Source organism: Rhipicephalus microplus, chromosome 6 (genome assembly GCF_043290135.1).
Source record: "Rhipicephalus microplus isolate Deutch F79 chromosome 6, USDA_Rmic, whole genome shotgun sequence".
Classification (NCBI taxonomy): domain Eukaryota; kingdom Metazoa; phylum Arthropoda; class Arachnida; order Ixodida; family Ixodidae; genus Rhipicephalus; species Rhipicephalus microplus.
This window is the reverse complement of record NC_134705.1, coordinates 7,326,032-7,347,431: the sequence shown is the minus strand read 5'-3', so window position 1 is coordinate 7,347,431 and position 21,400 is coordinate 7,326,032. Positions and strand designations below refer to the sequence as shown.

General features: G+C 46.1%; 1 protein-coding gene across 12 annotated transcripts in view; it reads right to left on the bottom strand.

Annotated features, from left to right (window-relative positions):
• The window catches only part of LOC119167755 (uncharacterized), a 595,822-nt gene that overhangs the window by 202,882 nt on the left and 371,540 nt on the right, over positions 1-21,400 (bottom strand). The gene's annotated exons all lie outside the window — the stretch shown is intronic.

Below are 21,400 nucleotides of genomic sequence, written 5' to 3'. Positions count from 1 at the left end.
TCTTGTCACGTGCTGGCCATGCTGCGGCTGCGTAGCAGAGAGGTGACTGTGCAGTGAAGAGGCTCCGCTACGCAGTCATTGTTGTCGTCATCTTTAAAATTGCCGGCGCTGGACATTTCCGTGCGCAACTTCTCTTGCCAGGAGAATGTTGAAGCCCAAGTAGAAATGCTTTGCCAGCTGCGTGCGAAATTGATTAATTCGCTGCAAGGCAAACGTGTTCAGACGCGCATCACCGATTACTTCAATTAATAACGGGTGTCGGGTGATTTGTGAATTTATATAAGTCTTCTGAAACTTCCCCCTCATGTGTTAGCTCGATGCACATGCGCCACTGCATGGAGAGCCCTCCGTTTATTTAGCTTTAATTAATTCGAACTTCTTTTAATTCAAACAATTTTCGGGCCCCTTCGAGTTCGAATTATCGAGATTCGACTGTGTTCTCGTCCAAGGGAAACCACCAGACGTGACTTATGGGGACCACCTTCATCTTGGTCATCCCAAGGTGTCCCTCATGAAGGAGTCGCAAAACTTCTTGCTGAGCTGCACTTGCAATAAAAATTCCGTAAACAGGGGTCCTGTCAAGCCATCGTTTTGACAAGCGAACTTAACTAAAGCTGGAACACAACTTCCACAGCACGTTTCCATCGTCCCCCTTCTACCGTTTTTTGTTCTGCACTTGGGACGACCACTCGCGATCCAAGAAGTATAGTATTTTTGCACATTGATCTGAAGTTTTCAATTTGCCTAGAGCCTGAACTTTAAGTCACGTAGCTCAACTCCACACCATAAGGCACCTCGTAGCTTCACCAAGGCTGGGTCCTTGAAAGTAGCTTCCTCTAATACAGTCGGCTGCAGGACTCGAGGATAAGCACTCTCTATTATATCTTCGTTTAAACAGGGGCGAAACTGGCAGGCAGCACACGGTGGCTAAGTGCAACACATGTTTATTCGGTCACACAACCAACTGTTTTTCAACCCGGAAGGAAAAGGGGCGGTTGCTTATATACATGATCGAGCCACTATCACACCGAGCATTGACGTCACGAAGCCCAACAGTCCGAGTCCGGGCCACCGCTGATAGCGAAGCGCATCTGCGTCAGCCCCCCTATGCACAAACACGATAACACAACACCCTCCAGCACAAAAACTCCCACTGGCATTTCCACAGGTTGAGCGTACACTGGTAGTGGTAGGCGACTTGAATCATCCGCATTGGCAATGCTTGCTCCCGGCTAGTACATGAGATTTTATTTATACGCTCCAAGCATCACCGCCCAATGCATGATACACGGTGAACACATCTCAGGCACGCGCTTGCCTGGAGCAAGCAAGCCCAGTAATGATTTATGGTTCCTAAGAGCCTTGAGAAATCGCGTCCCCAGAGGTATTGTCGGAACTTGCTTATGCCAAACATGAGCGCAAGAGCCTTCTCGTTGAAATGGCTGTCATTCTACTCAGCTGGTGCGAGATTTTGTGATGCAGGTGTGATTGGTCATTCAGCCTCCAAGTTTTCCTTATGGGCCAGAACAAACATAGCCAACGCCGTACGGTGACGCATCACATACAAGAACCACGGGCTTCTTGGGGTCATAATGTGCCAGCACTTCTGCTGAAACAAGTAGTAGCTCCTTGCTCCTTTGGAAAGCATGTTCGTGATCCTCACGCCAGTCCCAAGACACCTTGGCCACAAGCTACTGATTTTATCATGAGCACTGGCAGACAACTAGACAAAGAGGAAGAAGTGCCAGCATGCACGAGAGAAGAAACAGGGTCCTCCGAGTATCAGCAGGGTGAAACTGGCCTTTTACCTGCAAATAAAGCCTCTTTTAACTACCTCGACGGAAACGAGTTATTCCGCGGCTGCTCCACGCCATATCCCCCACATTTTGGTGCAGATCGACCCGGGATTGACCAATCGACTGCTATGAGTGGCCTGGAAGACATGAATATCAAGGCGAAGCGGACATCGCTACGAGCCCTGAACAGCCGGATCATGAATGAGGCAAGTGTCCAACTTTGTAATGACTCCACGACGCAGGAACGGCTTGTTTACATATATTAGAAACTAAAGACAAACATAGATGAGCTGAACAAGATCAACTCTGAAATCAAGTCTCATCTTGGACAAGGACATTCAAGCCGGGTACGATACCACACCTGAATATGAGGACAACGCGACGCGTATCCTGTCCGAGCTCCTACGCCAGGCAGAAACGCATGTCAAGCGCACAAGCAAAAGTTCGAGTGGGGACGGCTGCCCATACAATCGCTACACCATCAGACAGGACGAGAGCCAAGCTACCAAAGCCCACAGTTGCGCCCTTCTCTGAGGAGGTGTGTAAATGAACGGAGCTCTGGGAGCAGTTCGCCGAGCTTGTCCATAACAATGCCACCCTGACAACGACGAAGGAGTTCCATTATTTACGGCAGTTTTTGAAAGGAGATGCTGCTTCAGCGGTGGCCGGTATTCCAATGATGGAAGCATGTTACAAGGACGCTGTAGACATGCTGCGGAAACGCTTCAGGGACAAGACGCGCCAAGAGCAGGAATATTTCACAAGATTGTGTCATTAAACTCCTGTTTGTGCATCCCGTGACACAATAGCCCTTCGACAACTCTATGACCAAGTGCTCGTCAACATCCGAAGGCTGGAGTCACTAGGTGTACAGCGGACTTCATTTCTGTTGATACTTAAAGCAATGCCCCGAGACGTCGTGGTCCTATATCACCCTTCCTGAGCTACACAAGGGCCGATGGACTATGCTGCTTATCCTTCGGGGCTTGACAGTCTCCTGACCTTCCTTTTAATCGAGCTGGAGAGCTTGGAAAAAAGTGATTACAAAGAGAGCGGACGGGACAGCGGGGCTCAACATGTGGCGACCCATCCAGCTTGTAGTCGCTATTGGAAGCAGCCTATGTCAATCGACTTGCAATTCTCAGTATTACGAGATGTGTGTGTTCTGTTCATCTAAGCAGCACTGCACAGAAGCGTGTCCTACCACCATGTCGCTGACGCAGTAGAAGGAAGCACTTTCGGGTGATAAACGGTGGCGTTTAGTGGCGTTTATACAGACGGGGTCCATCCTTTTGAAAGAAAAGACCCACCCAACGACTGCATTATACGGTAACTGCAAACGGCTCATCCAGGAGGATGACGCACCACCTCAAGTTGTCGAACTTCGGAGGGACATAAAGCAGGCAGCATCGCTGGATGCCAAGATGACTGAGTTGCGAGTGAAGTTGCATGAAAAGCAAATGCACTGTGAACGTCTACAGAGTGACAATGTGACCAGGCTAAACGAACTAGAACACCTGCTTTCTGAGGAGCAACAACATTGTAAAAGCTTGGAGTATAAATATGAAGAACTAATGAAGAAAGCTTCTCAAGAAGTGTTGATTATGGCGTATGAGGCAAACGTACAGGAACTGGCTGAAGAATTGTATGAGGTGCGGAAATGGCTGCTTCCAGCGGAAGAGAAGCTATGGCTACCAACCCCTTTGGTGCCCTAGATGCAACAGAAGATTGTTAAAGAACGGCACCATGGTGAATTAGTCCAAGGACAGGAACAGACAGGCATTGTGGGACATCAGCACCAGCAGACGTCAGGAAGTGAAGCATGACTGGCTAGCCTGGAGAGCCATTCAAAAGAGTCGCCACAGGCAGTGGGTTCGAATGATCTATTGTTCACTCAAGAGCATGCTGCCATTGAGAAGCTGCGAGGTCATCTCTTGCAGCTTGCCACACAAAACGCATTTGTCGATTGCACTGTGGACATCGGTGAAAAGACGGCAAAACTCCCTCGCCAGACAGCAACCTAGACGGGAAGGCTTTGGTGGACTGTGTTACCAAAGAGCACAAGCAGGCGGAAGAGTCAAAACAGAGTAGTGAGAGGCCTGTAAACTTGATTGCCTTCTCCCATGAACTGACGGGAAAAGAAGTCTTCAGTCTGCATTCCAAGTGGAAGGAGAAGGGTGGCAAAATGAAGGGACAGTTTGAAAAGTAGAATGCTCACAATAATATGAAAAATCAGGCTAGACAACTACAGAATTTCACATAGATCTTTCAGTCAACAACTTCGGGTGGTAAACTCTGTTCTTGCAACAACGAAGAGGCAGTGACGAAACAAGGTCTGCCCAGAAGTTCTAGCAAGTAGAACTGTGCGTCCAGCTTCACTGTGCGGCCAGGTATGTTGATTTATTCGCAAGCGCTGACGGACCAACAGACAAAGAGGAAGAAACGCCAGCAAGCACGAGAGAAGAGACGGGATCCTCCAAATTATTATTTCGAGGGTCAAACTGGCCTCTTACCTGTAAATAAAGCTTTTTTTACTACCTTGACGGATTCGAGTACTTCTAAGGCTGCTCCATGCCATAATCTTTCACACAAGCAGCTCGTTCAAGGGATGCAACACACTAGAGAGTCTCAGCAGAAATTTGCGGTAGAAGCTGACTAAGCCTAGGTAACTTTGTAATGCCTTGAGGTCTTCAAGTCTAAAGCAGTCAGCATGCCCTCTACCTTTTCAGGGTTGGGTTGAAACCCTGCAGCCATGATGTGACCCAGGTAGTCAACTTGTCATTCCAGAAAGGTACACTTATCAAGCTTCAATTTTAGCCTACCTTGCTTCAGTTGGCTTAAGACTAGGCCTAGGTTTGTTAGATGGTCCTGGTCATCACACCAACCACAAGAATGTTGTCGAAGTTGGCATAATAGGTACAGCCCATTGTGAAGTCATAACTGGCCACAGCACTCCAACTCTTTCCATACGCATCAATTCCTCATTGACGCGATTGATCATCGTGAATGGAACAGGGCAAGCATTGAAAAACCTCAGCTTCGCATTGTCTTCCAGTCTTATTTCCGCAAACACTCCCTCGAATGTTCCCAAGGCATCATCGAAAACACTTGCATACTCAGTGAAGAGTCTCTCAACCGATGTGATAGCCTTAATGTCCATCGCACAGTGCAGTTCTAATTCCGGGGCCTTTCATCCAGCCACGCACCATCAGGGATGGGCAGCGTGCTGGGACGAAGTACAACACATCCTGGCACTCATGGTTTCCTAGTGGTTCAGTCGCAGGCAGGCTGCCTAGCACAGGGGACAGTTCACTGGTGTAACCTATCAGCATGACGCTTGACGGTTTCAGACGACATATTGGAAATGTGCAGTGAAAGGGCTCTTTCGACAAGAAAGACGCAATTGCTCCCGTATGGGAAGTTCTATAATGAGTGAAGTTCCATGCATGGACACCTCAACCCAGTATAGACTACTGTCGTAACCCAGTGTGCACACTTGCCACATTTCGTATACTTGCGATGCCAGTGTCTCGGAGCAGCTTTCTTCGTCGTCTACCGTATAAGCTAACTGATACTTCCGGGACAAAAACACAAAACCGCTTGCACTCGTAACTGTAACTGCCTGCCCTTGCATACTCGCACCAGGTGCCCCTTGCTTCGGCACTTGAGACACTTGCATATCGACACTGCGTTGCCAGATACTCGCCTTCACAGCGGAAACATGACACTAGTTTATGCCTCTGCTTTTCTGTATCATGAGACACTGATTCGTCAGTGCAACAGTCATTGACATGGCCAATGACAGCACTCAAGAGTCTTTGTTTGCCACTTCCATAGCAATAACTCTCTTCTTTGCGGTATCTACATTCAAATCTGGCGACTCCAACAGTCGTTGCTGCATTGCCCCTTCATTGATACCTGCCACAATGCGGCCACGAAGCTTTCTGTCTTGGAACGTGCCGAATGTACATCATTGGCAAGTTTGTTCAGGCTACTGAAGAAATCTCCAGCTCTTTCACCAGAATGATGTAAATTGTAGAACCTCATTATAGCGAAGCGGGATATCACGAAATAATGAATATAATGAAACAATTGTAATTCCCCTTGAGGTTCTCATAAATGCCCATATATTTAAAACCTCGTACTAACGAAGCAACACTTTACTCACAATGAATATCACGAACCATTCTTTGTCCACGACAAGCATTTACTGATCATTTCGGTATACGTCAATTCAATATGTTATCGCACGCGGCAGTTTATGTCTCATCACAGTTGCGGTAATTCAAAAATTGCCCCTTGCGCTCCCCGAGAGCCGCCTGCCAACACTTGTGTGTGTGCGAGTTTCCCTGCCTCCCCTTTCCTCAGGAACTAATGAACTCACCCACGCAGCAACTCGCGCGAGCGTGTGTGTGTCAGCCGGTGGCCTCCCCTTTCTTGTAGAACTCGTTTACTTGCCCGTGCATCTGACCTCCTTCTCCCCTTAAACTCCACGCTAGGACGGCGAATTTCGTGGCATTCTTCCTTAATTGCCGTTCCCTCTGGTAGAGCGAAACCACCTCCATTAGTTTTCGCCGCTAAACACGAGATAGGCAACGACAGCGACAAACGTAACTGCAAAAATATGACAATTGAGCAGAAGTCGGCAATGTTGAAAGCCGTTGAGTCCAGTATCAAGAAAAAAAAAAGTGGCAGAAAATTTCGGCAATGTCACCAGTGGGTGCCGCAGGCGACCAAGTCCAGGTGTCTTGGGACGCTCTCCTTGACACCGGCATTGTGCCTGACTGCCACACTTTCTGCACATACGTTGGTGCCGATGCTGACGCAGTGACAACCGAAGAGTTGTCACATGCAGAAATTGTGCCCGCTGTGATGGAGGTGCATGAAGACAGTGAGGAATGTGTCGACACTCGAGAACCTAATGTTGGTGAATACAACGTACCAACGACCGCGCAAGCACTGGATGCGACAGACCTGCTGTGCCGCTTCTTTGGTACTTACAATGATGACAAGGATGAACTCTAAATAGCTGCTGCAGTTGAAAAAAGCAGTCATTGGGATGAAGAAGAGTCGACAAGTCTATTAAGGACTGATTTTCGTTTAAGTGATCTGCCAGCTGGTGTGCATAGTTTGGCAGAAATAAAGTGCATTGTTCTTACTTATTTTGCTAGTCTTCAGTCTTTTGAAAACTGTTTTTTCCTGCACGATGGGCTGCTGTAATATTCGGCGGTGAGTACTTTCTCACTTTCAGGTTATTTGCCAGATGATATAGATAGTAGCAATAATGAATTAATGGTTAGAGCAAAGTAATTACAATACCCCCTTCAACTTAATCATAACGAGGTTTGACTGCATTGTTGAACTAAGCTTCATCGTTGTAACCTATCAACGTTGTAACCACTTCTGAAGGTCTTGGCAAAAAATGCTTCTTCAGTTCATCAAGGATCATTGACAGGCTTGTGTCTGACGACTTGAACGCTCACATCAGGTTCCGCAGTAATGAATACGTGGCCGGTCCCAAACAGGTTTCATAAGTACTGCTCGCTTTTTTTTTTATCTTCGACGCTATTGGCTATGAAACACTTTTTTATCCGCACTAATACTCATCCCAGCTGGTTGTCCCCTCGTCGACCGGTTCAAGCTTGTCGACTCCAGGCCTTCTAATATTTGGTAGAGAATACACCCTCAACAGGAGAAATTCCAGGCTGCACAAGCAGATCACACTTTCATCCTCGTCGCCACTGTCATAGCCAATTCGCAGAGAGGAGCTGAACGAAACTGCATGCTTAATATTGTAGAAAAACACTGTCCTTTATTTTCTAGAAACTTATCTTTTATAGCAACCTAGTGATGACATAACACATATACAATCTATTAGTGATAATTATCACACATCAGTGTGTGTTCAGGTGGCTGTTATGTTACATTGTCACACTTACAAATAAAGAGAGCGCTAACCAAGTGTTACAGATGTGTATATATATGGTATCAATAAACCGTGCTGGGAACTTAGTTGCTGGCTCAGCCGCACGTCGAATCATTCATTTGTTATATTGAAAAGAACTCGGACATATTTAATCCCCAGTGCAGCAAACACTTCAACAAAGAGAGCAGCTGCATAGCTTTATGTGTTCCCTTACGGATGTCTAGTGGGCACCTCGCAACTGCACTTGCTGCAGACATTTAAGGATAGCTTGAAACACCCCAATCGATTGATTAATTGATTGATTGATATGTAGGGTTTATCGCCCCAAAACCACCATATGATTATGAGAGACGCCGTAGTGGAGGACTCCAGAAATTTTGACCACCTGGGGTTCTTTAACGTGCACCCAAACCTGAGCACACGGGCCTACAACATTTCCGCCTCCATCCGAATTGCAGTCGTCTCAGCCGGGATCCGAACCTTGAAACAGCCCAAGTTTGTTTTTATGCAGCATGGTTGAGCCGTCCACCGAAAACTAAGTGAGGTTAGCAACTGAGAAGGCTTACGAGCTGTGTCAGATTACACCATCGCATTCTACTCTTGAGCTGAAACTTAGGCTCAATGAAGCCATAGCACTGATAAGAGAGGGACCATAAAATGACTACAGAACGTGTGCTACTCACATCTCTTTCTGTGGTGTAACAAGGTTTTGGATTGCGCTGTTTGGTGAAGACCCATAATAGCTTGCAGCGCACTCAGAGACACAGATGAAGAAGGGACTGATGAAGACAAGCGCTGAATAAGAACTGAATTTTATTTCAATCAGGCACACATGTATAAATATACAGAATTGCACATGTGCGAATTCATGCAGTCAAAAACATTTTTTTACAATAATCACATTATAATTTATTTCACTCAAGGTTAAGAAATGTGTGCAAGTTAGTTCACTTCCCGCAAGGATAACTCCTTTGTGGATAGCTTTATCGGCTAGGTGACACTACTGTTGTCGCTATAATGTCACGTGAAAAAAATAGCCCGACTATTGAACCTGCAACAATTTAAAAAAAAAAGGTGATTAGTAAACCTTCAAGAGCGCTATTCACAAAGCAGTTATCATCCTTGCGAGATGCAAACTACTTCACATGCATTTCTTAAGATTGAGTGACATAAATGATTACATGTTATCATTGTCAAAGGATGTTTTCAACAGCATGCACTCGTGCCTGTGCAATTCTGTATATTTACACATGTTTCATTTCATTTCATTTTTATTTCCTTAAAGACCCCCGAGAGATAAGGGGCGTAAGGCGCCCCGTATGTCCCGAGGGTAAGAGACATAAGGGGCCGGCAACATACAATCGATATTGTCGCGAGAGGAAACAATAGGCAGGAACTCGAAGAGGAGGACTGTTTACTCAGCCACAGCTGCCATTCACTTCTTCGCTCTCGTCTTCTGCCACCAACACAGCGTGGCATTACCCTCTCCCCAAAGAGAAAAAAAAAGAAGAAGAAGCATCGCATAAATGCCACGGCTCCGAAAAACAACGAAAGGTTGTCAGAAATGTCTGTGTCCATTGAAAATAAAAAGGACAAGATGAAAAATAAAGAAGCAAGAAAGTAATGTACACTTGTCTAGAAAACTATTGCCATATCACAAAGTTCTTGACTTGCAGTCAACGCGAATAGTACGGCTTCATCCTGAAGACGTGAACCACATCCGAGGAGAGTGGTCTGCGAGAACGGTGTGACGTGTCTGCTGGGACAACTTCATAATTCACTTCGCGGAGGCGATGAAGAACTCCGTAGGGTCCGAAGTACCGACATAACAATTTTTCTGAGCGTCCACGTTAACGTATAGGAGTCCAAACCCAGACTAGGTCACCGGGTTCGTGTATTACTGCTCTGTGATGAGTGTTGTACCGGCGAGCATCTTGATTTTGCCGCGATAAAATGCGAAAGCACGCCAGCTGCCAGGCGTCTTCGACACGCTGAACAAATACATCTGCGTCTGGGGTAATCGTGTCCGGCAGAGTTGGTTGCAGCATGGTGTCAAGCATTGTGGTGACGTCGCGGCCATAAACCAGATGAAAAGGAGCAAAGTCGGTGGTTTCCTGCAAAGCTGTATTGTAGGCAAATGTTATATACGGGAGGATTTCTTCCCAATTCTTCTGATCCTTGGCGACATACATCGAAAGCATATCTGCAATCGTTTTGTTGAGGCGTTCGGTTAACCCGTTAGTCTGCGGGTGGTACGCAGTTGCTGTTCGGTGCGTCGTGCCACTCAGCAACAGGATCTGTCGGAGCAACTGTGCCGTAAAAGCAGTACCCCGATCTGTGATGACAACAGCGGAAGCACCGTGGCGGAGAACGATGTTCTTGATAAAAAAGTCAGCCACCTCAGAAGCAGTTGCTCGCTGGGCAGCTTGTGTTTCGCAGTATCTGGTCAAGTAGTCGATGGCAACCACAATCCAGCGGTTACCAGCCGTAGACTTCGGAAATGGGTCGAGTAAATCCATCCCGACCTTTTCAAAAGGTGCGTGAGGGGGTCCCAAAGGCTGAAGCAGATCGGCTGGTTTTGTCGTTGGGGTTTTGCGGCGCTGGCACGCTGTGCATCTCTTGACGTACTGCCGGACGGTTTTCCAAGTTTCTGCCAGTAGTATTTATTCTTGATCCGCGCCAGAGTACGTGCGAAGCCAAGATGCCCTGACGATGGCTCCTCGTGACAAGCACGCGAAATATCATCGCGGAGAGCAGCAGGAACGACAAGAAGGTAAACAGTTTTCGTTGAATGAAAGTTGCCCTTGTAGAGGATGCCTTGGCGTAGACAGAAGGATGACAAATCACGCGAGAACTGACGTGGGGGTTGTGGGCGACGTCCCTCAAGGTTTTCTATCAGTGGTTGTAATTCTAAGTCTTCGCGTTGCTGCTCAGCCACGTTTAATGATGCGAGAGTAGCAAGGCAGCTGAAGTCTTCATGATTGTCTTCTTCAGCGTACTCGACGGAGGCGGGAAAGACAGTCAGCGTCGGTGTGTTTCTGGTCAGACTTGTAAACCATCGTAATATCGAATTCTTGTAACCGCAGGCTCCATCTTGCGAGACGGCCCCAAGGACCTTTCAGATTCGCTAGCCAGCAGAGAGAGTGGTGGTCACTGTTGATTCGGAGGGGGCGTCCATACAAGTAGGGCCTGAATTTCGTTATAGCCCATACAACTGCCAGACATTCTTTTTCAGTCGTCGAGTAGTTCTCCGCATATGACAACGTGCAGCTAGCGTAGGCGATGACGCGTTCCATGCCATCTTGATATTGCACGAGAATAGCTCCGAGGCCAAGGTTGCTCGTTTCTGTGTCTGCTTCGGTGTCGAAGTGACCAAGGATCGGTGGCGTTTGTAGGCGTTGTTGAAGGTCACGGAAAGCGTCGGATTGTTTGAGGCCCCAGACGAAGGCGACGTCATCTTTGACAAGTTGTTGTAGAGGGTCGGCGATTTTCGAAAAGTTCGGCACGAAGCGGCGGTAATAAGCACAAAGTCCCAGAAAGTGGCATACATCATGCTTTGTTTTCGGTATCGGGAACAAGGCAACTGCCATAGCCTTGTCAAGATCGGGGCAAACACCACTGCTGCTGACAATGTGGCCAAGGAATTTCAGCTCCTCATATCCAAAATAACACTTTTCCGGGTTTCAGAGAGAGGCCAGCAGTGCGAATAGCCAGAAGAACCGCCTCAAGCCAATCAATGTGGTGTTCAAAAGTCGTAGAAAAAACGACTACGTCGTATAAATACACTAAACAAGAGTACCACTTCAAGCCACATAAAACTGTGTCCATCATTCAATGGAACATGGCTGGAGCGGAGCACAGGCCAAAAGGAAGAACATTAAATTCATAGAGACCATCCAGTGTAATAAACGCCGTTTTTTCTCGGTCCTGTTCATCAACTTCAATCTGCGTATAACCGCTATGGAGATCCATGGAAGAGAAGTAACGGGCGTGTCGCAGGCGATCCAAGGAGTCATCAATACGAGGAGGAAGATATACGTCTTTCTTCGTTATCTTGTTCAGTTTGCGGTAGTCGATGCAGAATCGTAATGAACCATCTTTCTTTTTAACCAGAATTGGTGATGCCCATGAACTTGTCAATGGTTGAATTACGTCCTCGTCGAGCATTTGTTTCATTTGATGACGGATAGCATCTTGCTCCTTCTGCAACACGCGGTAAGCATGTTGGCGCACGGGTTGCACGTTGGCCTCAGTGATAATTCTGTGCTTCATTAGAGGAGTCTGCCAGACTTTCGAAGTAGTGGCAAAAAAGTGACTAAAGGATGAGAGGAGACTGAGGAGCCTTGCCCTCTTAGGTTCTTCTAACTGGCGATTGATGTTGAGGCGACTAGTCACGTCAGTATCGCAGCTGTTCTCAGTTGAGATCGTCGTAATCAAAGGAAAGGCGTCCAAATCATCCAATGCCTCCAAGTAAGCTATGGTTGTGCATTTCGCAAAATGCCTGTGTTCGCTACCGAAGTTCGAAACTAAAACTATAGTCTGGCCATTTCGGAGTTGAACGAGACTTCGAGCAATGGCCACCTCCCAATCAAGCAATAAGGTCAGGTTACTTTCGGCGGTGCCCGTAATCGACTGCTCCCGTGGACACTCAACAAGCACGAAGATACTACTGCAATGTGGCAACGTGACGCAATCATCGACTACGCGTAAGGCCACGCCACGATGTTCGTTCTCGATGACGAACAAATCACGCAGATTAATTATCGCTCCATACTCTTGCAGAAAATCCATGCCCAAAATGACCGGCCAAGAACAATAGGGCAGTACAACGAATGATGCAACAAAAGCCGACACACAAATCTCAAGCCTGGCGGTGCACCTTCCTACAGGGTATACGAGGTGTCCTCCAGCGGTGATTAGTTGAGGGCCGTCCCACATTGTCAGCATCTTGTGTAGACGGGTGGCCAATGAAGCACTCATCACTGAGTAATCAGCTCCCGTGTCGACAAGGGCAGTCACCGGATAACAGTGGACGAAAACGGTAATGGCAGCGGACGTTCTGTTGGCGGTTTCACAAACAGGCTTTAACGGCACGTCGTAAGGCAGCGGCGGAGGGTATTTGTCGGTTCGCGTGACAGCGGCCTCACCTCCGGAGGTCGCCGTTTTACGTTTCCCCGGCGTGGGCTTGCGCCACTGACACCAGGGGAACCAAAGGCGGGTCGGGTGCGGTGTGTTGATGCCGTCGGACGGGGTGATGGTGACCGTGACTGTCGTCGCGGCGGGACAGGAGCGTGATGACTACCTTCCAAGTAATCCGCGATTCCTTGTGGGCGCTCACCATAGCGTGGACAACGTGCATCTAGGTGGAATCCGCGTAGGCCTATTCGTCGGTAGTAACAGTCGCGGTACATGTGTCCAACTTCGCCACAATGGTAGCACAAAGGACGATTGTCGGGCGCACGCCAGAGCGTGGACTTTCGCAGGCCAGAACGAAAATCGGCCTGAGAAAGCGTCTGGGGGTCCCAGCAGGTGGATGAGCAAAATGTGGCGTTGACGGCGTAGAGACGCGTAGGGCATCCGTGCAGGAAAGCGTGGGAGGTTCGACTTGCGATAGTGGTGAGGAGTGAACGAAGTGCCTGATTTCGTTATGAACGACGTCTGTAGGATCAGCGCTACTGGGAGCCCCGCCGCGGTGGTCTAGTGGCTAAGGTACTCGGCTGCTGACCCGCAGGGCGCGGGTTCGAATCCCGGCTGCGGCGGCTGCATTTCCGATGGAGGCGGAAATGTTGTAGGCCCGTGTGCTCAGATTTGGGTGCACGTTAAAGAACCCCAGGTGGTCTAAATTTCCGGAGCCCTCCACTACGGCGTCTCTCATAATCATATAGTGGTTTTGGGACGTTAAACCCCACATATCAATCAAGCGCTACTGGGAGGGGACGCTGCATGAAATTTCTAAAGTTCTTCGCGTACAACTTGCCGTATGAGTTCTGTGAGAGCCTCCCTGTTACCACCTCCTGGTACAAGCGAGCACGCAGCGAACATGGCCGTCTGACGCTCATACTGCGACAACCGCTGCCGAAGCATGCGCTCCATAATTGTGGCCTCACGTATGAACTCCGACACAGTCGTAGGAGGGTTGCGCATAAGGCCCGCGAAAAGTTGCTCCTTTACGCCTCGCATTAGCAGGCGCACTTTTTTGTCTTCTGGCATGTGGGGGTCAGCCCGTCGAAACAATTGCGACAATTCTTCGACCAACATGGCGACGCTCTCGTGGGGCATTTGAAACCGCGAAGAAAGTGCCTGCTCCGCTTTATTCCGCTGATTCTCTTTCCGCTCAGGGTTACTGAAAGCCTCGCGAAGCTGCCGATGGAAATGCTGCCAACTTGTGAATGAAGTTTTGTGGTTCTCATACCACACTCTTGACGCGTTTAAGAGGGAGATATACACGTTCTTCAACTTACGGCGATTGTCCCAGTCGTTGATGGCAGCAACCCGGTCGAAATGGTCAAGCCAGTCTTCGACATCCTAATCGGCATCACCATGGAATGGGTTGGGTGTGCGAGGCGTGTTGATGACAAAGGATAAGCTAGCGAGTGGGTCACGCTCGGTTTGGGTTGCGGATGTGGCAAACATTGTCCTCACAAAACTTGCCAAGGGGCCGTACTGTAATGATAGTCCTTGAAGGTGGCTGCTTCGATAGATATCAGCAGACACTGGTGCACTGGCGGTGGTTGCTTCTGGTTCAGGACCAGCAGGCATAAGACGTTGCAGTACAGTACCCAGCACGTCCACCAGTCTGTCGTCCACCACGCTGTGTTGGTGGCAATATTTTTGTCACAATAATAAATGTGAAGTTACATTTGAAATATTATGCATGAAGCTTGATAGAGAGGTGATTTAGGCGATATCGTGGGAAAGGCCATTCCAGTCTTTTGCTGCTCTGGGAAAAAAAGAAGCAGAAAATGTTTCAGTATGGGCACGCGGGCGGAAAACTTGAAGCGCATGGCCGGTTCGATGAGATATGTGAGCTGGACGGATAATGTAAGGAGGGCGGAGAGTGAAAAAACTTGTGAAATATTGAGATGGTTGCGATGCGTCGGCGACATGATAAAGGTGATAAGTCACAAGCGGCTTTGAGGGATGAAACACTGATGTCGTATGAGTACGAAGAATGAATGAATCTAGCTGCACGATTTTGAATGGATTCAAGGGAATTTGTAAGACCAACTTCAGGCGGGTTCCAAATGGGAGATGCATATTCTAACTAAGATCTAACTAATGATGTATAAGCAAGTAGTTTTACATGACACGGAGCGCTGCTTAAGTGATGTTTTAAGAAGCCCAGGGTTCACTTAGATGTTTATACGATTTTATTAATGTGAGTGTTCCATGACAAATTGTAGGATAGAGTGACTCCAAAGTATTTGTAAGTGGTTACTTATTTGACAGGGACGTTAACTATGTTATAAGAAAAGCAAAGATGGTTTAGACGGCGAGTGAATGACATTAGTTTGCATTCAGTAGGGTTTAAGGTCATAAGCCAGTCAGCACACCATTGTAGGATAAGGTTGAGGTCTTCTTGTAATAACATTTGGTCAGAAGGGTCAGTTACAGTACGATAAATGACACAGTCATCAGCAAACATGCGGCAATTTGAAGATACGTGCATCGGAAGGTCATTAATATAAATTAGAAATAAAAGAGGACCAAGGACAGAGCCCTGCGGTACACCTGATGTTTCAGGAAGAGGGAGAGACAAACTATCATTTGCAAACACTGATTGCATGCGGTTAGTGAGGAATTCTTTTATCCATTTAAGTACATATGGGTGCAAGTTTAACGAAGACAAATTTAATATTAAGCATTTGTGGGGTACTTTATCGAAGGCGTTCGCAAAATCATGGAATATAGAATCGGTTTGTTTGTTAATGTCGAGGTTGGCATGAAGGTCATGAACAAAGATGGCAAGCTGGGTTTCGCAAGAGTGGCCCCTACGAAATTCATGTTGAGAATGATGAAAGCAGTTATGGGAGTCCAGAAAGTTCATGACGTAAAAGTAAATGAAGTGTTCCATGAGTTTGCAGAGTACGCTGGATTGGTCGGTAGTTTAGTGAAGAGTTCCTGTTACCAGATTTGAAGACAGGAACGACCTTTCCCATTTTCCAGTCGTCTGGGATGATGTCTGTTGAAAGAGATTGCGAAAATAACAAAACAAGATACTCCGATGCATTGTGACGTATATTTTTCAACAGTTTGACAATAATACCATCTAGTCCAGATGCTGATGATAGCTTCAACTTTTCAATAAGGGATGAGATACCATCAGCAGTAAAAGTGATTTCAGGCATGGCAAGAGTGATATGAGAAGAAAATACAGGTAAGGGTGTGTTTAGTTCATTAGTAAATATAGATGAGAAGGCGTTATTGAAAGCATCAGTGCACTGTGTATCTGAAAGAACCTCTCCAGATTCGTTAGTAACAGTGGAGTCAATAACTGCTTTAGAGTTAATTACCTGCCAGAACTTTTGGGGATCGTTAGTTATCATATTGGGCAAATCATTGTTTAAAAATTTGAACTTAGCGTCACGGATAGCCATCAGATAGTTTATTTCAGCCTCGTAGTACTATCCCAGTTGTGGTAGCCTCTTTTTAGCTTGGCAGTCCGAAATGTACGCTTTTTCTTGTTGTCTAGTCCGTGCAAAGACTTATTAAACCATGGCTTATGACTGTTGACAAGAATAGTGGTTTTAGGGATGAAGTTGGCTATTAGGTCAGTCAGCTTTTGTTAGAAAACTAGCCAGTTCTCCTGAATAGAGCAGTGGTCGATTTTAGACTGAATTGTCGGAAGAAACACTGTAGGTTCATTATTTATAGCATTGTAGTTACCTTTATCGTATAAGGTTATAACTTTTTGTGTATGTGACGAGTAACAGGGCTGAAACTGAAGTCTGCATGTATAACTTTGTGGTCACTGATCTCAAGGAAATAGTAAATTGAAGACAGGCTATCAGGGCTAGTTGCTAGTATTAGATTCAAAACATTACAGAAGTCGCATGTGACAAACGTTGGCTCCGTTACTAACTGTTTTAGGTTGTAATCAAGGACAACACTAAGAAAATCACTAGTTTCTGCTGAGTTAGTGGTAGAAGTGTCATCTTCCCAGTTGATACCAGGAAAATTAAAATCACCGAAAAGAACAATTTCAGCTTTAGGATACTTTGATGTAAGCTGGTTTAACATGCTTTGAAGTGCGCAAGAAAAGTTAGCATTGTTTTGTGGAGGCCGGTAGCAAACTCATAATACAGATTGTGGCAGTGCCTGAACCAACACCCACAAAATTTCGAAGGCTGAGTCGATGTTAATAACGGAATACGGTAACTGATTACTGATTGCAATGAGGACACCACCCCCGCGAGAGCCTGTGCAGTCTTTTCGATAAGCATTGAAATCCAATAGATCGGCGAGCACTTCCGCGTTGGTGACGTCATTTGTTAGCCACGTTTCCAATAGTATGAGAATACTGCTACCTGATGACTTGACAAGATGAGACAAGTGATCGTGTTTAGGCATGAAACTTCGAGCGTTCGTAAAAATTAGTGAGAAAGAAAAGTTAGCTTTTGATTTAAGGTGACAATCAGTGGATTTAGTTTGACTTCGACACGATTGCTATTTAATTTTTTGCACTGTTTTTGAGGTTTCATTGAACAAGTAGCGTTTCTGGCCTACATGTAGTGTTTTATAGCGCAAAGAAAATGGGCAGGACTTCTGCTTTGTGAACTCGACCAAATGCCTTCTAGCATTTTGAACACGACGTGAGAAATCCTCTCCAATGCTGTATGTCGTTCCTTTCAGCTTACGTCCACTTGAAATTATTTTGTGTTTTGTCTTGTGGAAAGTGAACTTCGCGATTATTGGCCTGCATTCGTTGACTGAGTGGCGGCCCAAGCGATGCATGCGATCAATTTCTTTAGGGTTAATATCTATGCCTAAGTAATGATGACAATGACGAATGATTAGTTCCTCAGATTCAGCATACGATTCCGAAGGATTAGCATCTGGTAGGCCGTAAAAAATAAATTGTTACGCCGCGATCTGTTCTCTGCGTCATCCAAACGTGCCTCAAGGTCATCTGTTTTGCATGCTGCATGCACGGTGCTACTCTTAATTAGTTCGAGCTCTGTCTTTAGGGGCAGCAGAGCTTGGTAATGTTTTTCCATATCAGTGATTCGTTTTGTTAGGTCGGAGAGGGCGTGTTCTGTTAATAGTAGTTGACTTTTCAGTACCTGCACTTTCTCTAAGAGAGTCGACTGGCCTGCGGAAAGCTTTTGCAGTTCAACAAGTATAGTAGTATCAGGACCCGGATTAGACTCGATGTCTCCTGATACAAGTAGCAATAACAATCTCATGGCACTGACGCATTCAACCACAGTCGTACAGCAGCAACGTGGGCTCGGCAGCTGCAGCAAGATGTAATTACTACTCTTCTTTGTGAAGAGTGATTGCGGAACACTCACCTGCATAGCGAAGAGCAGTGGATTAGTTGGTGGCGAAACGAAGCAGCCACCAAGCCCACAGAGCGCTGCCAATGGGGGCACACTTTTTATAGCCAGCGAAGTAGATGATGTTGCTGGCGATGGGGCTGACCATCCACCATTCAGGACCAGGCTTTGTGATAGTGGCGACAGGCTGGCAGGCAGAGATGAGATGAAATCCAATTTTCCGGTTGTTTGGTTGATGGCCATAGCAATGTCGAAACGTCGCAATCTACATTCCAGCGATGTGTCCGCAGAGGTGGACACACCGGCAACAAGAAGCAGATGCACGACGAAGGCTGATAACACCTGCATAACGAAGAGCAGTGAATCAGTTCGTGAGTGATGAAACGAAGCAGCCACTAAGCCCATGAAGCGCTGCCGATGGGGCTGACCATTCACCATTCAGGACCAGGCTTTGTGATAGTGGTGACAGGCTGGCAGGTAGAAGCGAGATGAAATCCGATTTTCTGGTTGTTTGGTCGAGCAATGTCGAAGCGTTGCAATCCACAATCCGGCGATGTGTCCGCAGGGGTGGACACACCGGCAACAAGAAGCAGATGCGCGACAACGGCTGATAACACCTGCATAGCGAAGAGCAGTGGATTAGTTGGTGACGAAACGAAGCAGCCACCAAGCCCAAGCTTCAATCAGACACAAGTGTGTCTGATTGAAGTATTATTCAGTTATTAGTCAGCGCTTGCCTTCATGCGTCCATGTCTGAGAGTGCTCTGTAAGCTATTATGGGTCTTTCTGCAGTCCCTGGCATTATTGCTACATTGAACGTAACAAACTAGCCTGAAAGGTCTGTTCTCTTGACACTCAAGCATCTTCCAAGTCCTTGCATCAAAGGACCATGGAATTGCACCAGCTGTCAAAACACGTGAACTGCACTAGGAGTGGTTGGTCTAAAAAGCCAACAATTACGAAGTGCATGGGAGCACTTAATCATTCCCAGCAAACGCATCAACATTTTGTGCAGCCGTGCAGGTTTGCACATTGCCTCACGGAGGTGTAGTGGGGACTGACAAGACCACGCTATTAGTCTTTCTAGATACCCATGTTGTTTCCTGTTATGAAGTGCGTACTTAGCCAATTTTAAACAAAATATTTATGGTATAGTGGGCATTTAACAGCTGTATTTACAGCAGACATTTTGGGATAGTTTGAAACGACCAATTTTATGCACAAAAATAGTTCTTTTTTTAGAGCCCGGCTGAGGTGCCAGGCCTTTGGATCAAGAAAGCAATGGTAAAAGGTAGGCTTGAGCGAATAATTGCACATCTCAAATATTTCAATGAGTTTTACAGTAATCGAATTCGCTTCCCCTCAAATTTAAATTACCGTATTTACTCGCATATTCCTCGCACTTTTTTTGGCGTAAAACCAATGAAAAGTTGGGGGGTGCGAGAATTACGCGGGAAAAACTTTCCACGAAAACATACGGAGTGAAAAAGAAAACAACGTGGCCACGAATCGGGATTCTCACACCAGCAACTATCAGCAAGCTTTGAAAAGTACTAATTAAAATTTGCCTCATCAAAAATAAGAGCAGAAGTTCAACACAAGGCAAGATTTATTTGAAACACAAAAAGTGCAAGCAAATAGTCGAGAATTGGAATTTCATACGCAAAGCTTGTGGCCGTAGCGGTAGCATTCGCCACTCGACAGGAGCCCTAAAAAGGTAAGCGTAGAATGTCAGTATTGGACTGATGGCTATTTAACAGAATCTGCAGTTCCCTTCTGAAGAAATAAAGTTTACCATTAATCCCAGTCTTATGCACACGGCAGGCCAATTGCATCTTGGTGGCTTTCAGCTGCTGTCAGCAGTAGGGAACACAAAACTCGTCGACTCTGAAGGGCCTTCCGGCGGCTCTGTTGCCGTTGTTTAGTGCATGGTCAATCACTTTGAACTTGGAAGCAGCCGTGTAGCTTCAGTATCGCTTCATAACATGACATAACTTACACAACAATCAAAACACGCCGCAAAGTGCATTTGCCGCTTTGGCTTGGCTTGAATCTCTGTGCAATAGTAATAACACTGACGCTTAAGAAATGGTGCCAGATGGCGCACGTTATCATCATCAATGGCTGAATGTTTTATTGCAGCAATTTTCGGGGGTGCGATAATTAATCGAGGAAATAAAAAATCACATTTCTGTTGGGTGATGCGACGGATGCGAGAATTATGCGAGTGTGAGGATTACGCGAGTAAATATGGTATCGGTAATATTAAAGTATTCGAAAAGAATAGATTTGTGCATATTAGGCCAGAAGAGCTTCATTTTGAGCTAGTTGGTATGTCTTTGTAATGCAGTTGCACTGAGTAAAATGCAAGAATGACTGACAGAAAAAGAAGACAGGTCAAATGATGCCCATCACTGGTCCTGTTCTCTTGTTTCGTCTGTCATTCCTCCATTTTGGCCAGTGCAACTATGTTACTACAAGTGTATTAGTCTGTATGTAAACCCCTGCTGAGGTGGTTTCACTGCAATAAAAAGGCACTGTGCATGAGTACACCTATCCAGGAAAAATCTGCACAGCCGCAAAGCCCCACTTCAAGGTAAAATTAATATATATTACCCGTACCACGATTCATCATTTTCAAAAATTTTAAAGCATGTTATTTTCAGGCTTACATGATGTAAGTATAGCATATTTTAAAATATAACAACTATTACAAGTTATCACTGGCATTCCACCAAAAGTCAAACTTTGCTGCTATTTAAAGTTGCTTAAATTTTTTAGCCAAAATGAATAACATTTACACAAGCCTTGTTTAAATTTTAAAAAATACATATTTTGTGCAGGTTAGTTGAGTCTTGACAAATATGATAATTTTTCTTTGTAATTTGCGATGCATACTACTCGAGTTTGATTTGAAATTATTTGACCCAACTTCTACTTGCCATGAACTAGTAAAATTTCTTGTTCGCAGAAGCCAACAGGGTTGCATTAGGCTATCCAGTTGTACTCTTGAAGGCAAAGCTCAAGCGTCCTTCAAGTTCTTTTAGAGTTAGCATGAAAGAAATCGATGCAGGAGAAAAGCACTTACTCGATTGATATGGGGGGTTTAATGTCCCAAAACCACCATATGATTATGAGAGACGCATTTTACTCAATGACTGTCCTTGTCGCCTGACCAC